We start from the raw sequence: 4,531 nt of genomic DNA, 5'->3' as shown, positions 1-4,531 counted from the left end.
TATTCAAAGTTCTACATGTTGCACCACGGGTGTATTTGCAAAAGCATAAGAAATGCAATTTTGATCTTGTATAGTCAAACTAATTTCTAAATGCAAAATCAAGATTTTATCCAAAAAAACAAATAACAAAAAATCTCTATCAAGTTTTTGGTTTGCAGATCCACTGTTTCAGTTCGGTAACTGCGTCATAAAATAACTTTATATTTAGATCCGTTGAAACTTTACCCTCATCCCACCACCATCGCCACTCTTCTCAATCTTAGGACCCTTAAAAAATTCATACAATTAATAAAACCCTTAACAACTTCAGTAAAAAAACATGAAATCTGACTTGGGGTCTTTTCTTTATATCTCGTGGTGTTCACCTTTTGAAACCACTTGAAACAATCAAAGTAGTGCAACTATCAATCATTCCACAGATCTTCTTGTGGGTTCACCGGTGTTTCGCACTTTGATGTTGGTTTAGAATAGATCACTCGCATCTGTGACATAAATGAACCCCTACAAACATCAAGAAACCAACAAAATCAAAACCCACAAAGAAAAAAGTCAAGGTGAAAGTGAAGAACCATCATTAATGTTTTGAAAGTTAAGAACAACCAACAAAATGAACAAACCTACAAAGAACTGCCATTAGAGCCCATAATCGATGAGCAAAGGAATGGTAAATCGAGAATGGGAGGAAACACTTAACTTACCTTGAACAAAATCAAGTGAAGCAAGTATGTGGCGTCGTCATTTATGGATGATGAGGATTTAGGGTTTGAAATTGAAAAGGGAAACATAAGATTTAACAGATCAATAATGTTAGACGGGTTAAAAAACGAAAAAAATGGGCCGGATCCAGGTTCAATTAGAACCGCGAGAAAAGGAAAAAAGAGGGATTTTGGTTTAGGCGCCAAAATATCTCCAATAACGCCTCTTCTAACGCCACGTGTACTCCATTTAGTTTCTTTTATATATAAGTATAGATTAGTAACATGGATATTAATATAGTGTTGATTGTTCCAATTTTCAAATAATCACTTGCTTATTAAAAAAAATCCATTAACTTTGAAGGCATTAAACTGACTTGCTAATGGTATTCATTCATACCTAATACACCTAATATGATACGCTAATCAATAAATAAAACACACACACTAAAAAACCATTCAAATAATAATGTTGACTAAATCATTCAAAACTCTATCCAAATGTATGCCATTTAGTACTCAATGGTAACAAAACACACAACAAAGTGAAACCATCATGCTGCCTCCTGCAATTGAGGTGCCTACATAAAGAGGTACTGCAGAAAACATAGATTATACTAATCGCTCTTAACACGATACATTTTTCGTATAAAATGAGCGAAACTTAATCTTCCAAGTACCTCGAATGGTTTGCCGGATCGTTCAAAATCCAGTATGTTTAGAGCAACTTCACAGCTCTATGAAACAATCAGCTCTGGATCTTTGGAGAATTCCTCATGTAGAGATATACACTGGTCATCTACAAAAATAGTTTATTAAGGTAAAAAACATCAAGTTTTCCATAAAAGTGTCCCGAGTCAACCCAACACAGCCGTTTTGACCCTAAAAACCATGTTTGACTACCTACCCAATATACTCCATTTTCCACCAAATGTTATTAAAAAGTATAGTAGATTTTAGAAGCATAGCTATCTTATATTTTTGGTTTTAAAAAATGTGGCAACTCTCTCTCTCTCCCATTTTCTTAGTGTTAAATTGTTTCTTTTTTTCCTTTTCCTTTCAGTTTTTCGTTCAGTATATAATTTAGTTTATAACAACCTCTCATTTTTTATACTTAAATGTGAATCTAATAAGTTCTGTTCAAACTTATTTGTCTACAATCAACAAAATCTCATATAACCAGCAATTTCATGCGCAATCAAAGGTGTCACAATCAAACACAGACATCAATAAATCTACACACTTTCTCAAAACACAATCTCTAACATCACTAACCTGTATCAATAATTCAAAACCCTAACTAATGTGTTGTGCACTCACTAATATCTGCTACACACGTCTCACTTATTCATCTTTACAACTTCAAACACATCTTATCTAATACCTTATGCCAATCAACAAAATCTCATATATCAATCAGCAATACAATGCACAATCAAAGACCTCACAATCAATTTCAAACATCAATAAATATACAAAATTTCTCAAGACACAAATTCTAATATCACTAACCTGATGCGCTACTGCTCAATAATGTGTCGGTGCCATGAAAAACTTCATAACCCTAACTAATGTGTTAACTTGCCAAGGCTCAAGGCTGTATCTTATCCCAGTGTTGTTTGTCCGACGCATCGTCACGAATCTAACAACCGACTCAATCAAACAATTAGCTAAAAAATTAAAATAATGATCGAGTTAAAAATTTAAAATTTAAAATCTGAAAATCAAATCACTAATATCTAATCTCGTAAATCAAGCAAACTTATTAGGAAAGTCTAACCTTGCCAAGCAAAACCAACCGACATGGTACCAATTTCCAGCCATAGCAAGCATATCTCTGTCCAACATAATTGCAGCCAAAAACTCAGGACCATCCACAATAAACACCTAATGAATCAAAATAAAAACACATAAACCTTGAATATTACTCAATTTATGACTACTATCCCACAAAACAAAACTTTGTCAACAAATTATACTAACTTATGCAATGGTAAACCATAAAAATAACAAATTAATTTAGATGATTAGCCTTGCAGAAAACCCAAATCGGGAAAGTTTACCTGAATCGTTAACGAGAAAAATCATACTCAGATTAGGTTACTTAAGCAGATATTAATCACTGGAATAAGATCTGGTATCAAACATAAGAGCACACATGAGTTGACTAACGTAACAAAATGGTGAGGAAAAGAATATACATCAGTTAATCGAATAGTGATCAATTTCCCATAGGATCCCATTCAAGATATATAGATATATAGATATAGATAAAGAAATGTGCAAGACATACCTTTCCTTCAACTTCTCATAGGATCCCATTCAAGAGTTCCTTGTAGGGGAAGGAGTCTGAAAGAAGTTTATCACCAAAAATTACAAAAAACAGTTTGAATTAGATATGCAACTCGAGTACAAAAACAATAGTTAAAGACTCGAAGCATTCCTAAAATTACAAATAATATAGTCAAAGCATCTCAGAAAAAACATCAAGATTTCAAAGCATTCAAAATTTAAAATCAAACACAATAATGGTTTACTTCAAAATTTAAATTTAAAATAATGATTGGCTTCAAAACTTAAAATTTAAAATCTGAAAATCAAATCACTAATATCCAATCCCATAAATCAAGCAAACTTATTAGGAAAGTCTAACCTTTCAAATTTAAATTCAATTTACAGATTCGAAATATAAAATCAAACACATTAATGGCAAACTTTCAAATTTAAATTTAAAATAATAACTGACTTCGAAATTGAAAATTTAAAATCAAGCACAACAATGGTTTACTTCAAAATTTAAATTTAAAATGATGATTGACTTCAAAATTTAAAATTTAAAATCTGAAAATCAAATCACTAATATCGAATCCCGTAAATCAAGCAAAGTTATTAGGAAAGTCTAACCTTGTCAAGCAAAACCAACCGACAATTTCAGTTTTTCGTTCAGTATATAATTCAGTTTATAACAACCTCTCATTTTTTATACTTAACTGTGAATCTAATAGGTTCTGTTCAAACTTATTTGTCTACAATCAACAAAATCTCATATAACCAGCAATATCATGCGCAATCAAAGGTGTCACAATTAAACACAGACATCAATAAATCTACACACTTTCTCAAAACACAATCTCTAACATCACTAACCTGTATCAATAATTCAAAACCCTAACTAATGTGTTGTGCACTCACTAATATCTGCTACACACGTCTCACTTATTCATCTTCACAACTTCAAATACATCTTATCTAACACCTTATGCCAATCAACAAAATCTCATATATCAATCAGCAATACAATGCACAATCAAAGACCTCACAATCAATTTCAAACATCAATCAATATACAAAATTTCTCAAGACACAAATTCTAATATCACTAACCTGATGCGCTACTGCTCAATAATGTGTCGGTGCCATGAAAAACTTCATAACCCTAACTAATGTGTTAACTTGCCAAGGCTCAAGGCTGTATCTTATCCCAATGTTGTTTGTCCGACGCATCGTCACAAATCTAACAACCGAGTCAGTCAAACTATTAGCTAAAAAATTAAAATAATGATTGAGTTCAAAATTTAAAATTTAAAATATGAAAATCAAATCACTAATATCTAATCTCGTAAATCAAGCAAACTTATTAGCAAAGTCTAACCTTGCCAAGCAAAAGCAACCGACATGGTACCAATTTCCAGCCATAGCAAGCATATCTCTGTCCAACATAGTTGCAGCCAAAAACTCCGGCCCATCCAAAATAAACACCTAATGAATCAAAATAAAAACACATAAACCTTGAATATTGCTCAATTTATGACTACTATCCCACAAAACAAAACTTT

The 4,531-nt window shown here is 32.1% G+C and overlaps 2 long non-coding RNA genes across 2 annotated transcripts; both read right to left on the bottom strand.

The window, feature by feature from the left end:
- Positions 1 to 1,165: 1,165 nt before the first annotated feature.
- On the bottom strand, positions 1,166 to 2,326 carry LOC110896904. Its single transcript, XR_002568268.2, has 3 exons — positions 2,208 to 2,326; positions 1,376 to 1,494; positions 1,166 to 1,291 (listed from the first exon to the last, which is right to left on the bottom strand). It is a non-coding gene; the product is annotated as an uncharacterized LOC110896904 (long non-coding RNA).
- A 467-nt stretch (positions 2,327 to 2,793) lies between these two features.
- Positions 2,794 to 4,205, bottom strand: LOC110896903. The gene is made up of 3 exons (XR_002568267.2): positions 4,080 to 4,205; positions 2,989 to 3,044; positions 2,794 to 2,829 (listed from the first exon to the last, which is right to left on the bottom strand). It is a non-coding gene; the product is annotated as an uncharacterized LOC110896903 (long non-coding RNA).
- Positions 4,206 to 4,531: the final 326 nt, after the last annotated feature.

Source organism: Helianthus annuus, chromosome 12, assembly GCF_002127325.2.
Source record: "Helianthus annuus cultivar XRQ/B chromosome 12, HanXRQr2.0-SUNRISE, whole genome shotgun sequence".
NCBI classification, from domain to species: domain Eukaryota; kingdom Viridiplantae; phylum Streptophyta; class Magnoliopsida; order Asterales; family Asteraceae; genus Helianthus; species Helianthus annuus.
This window is presented reverse-complemented; position numbering and strand designations above follow the sequence as displayed.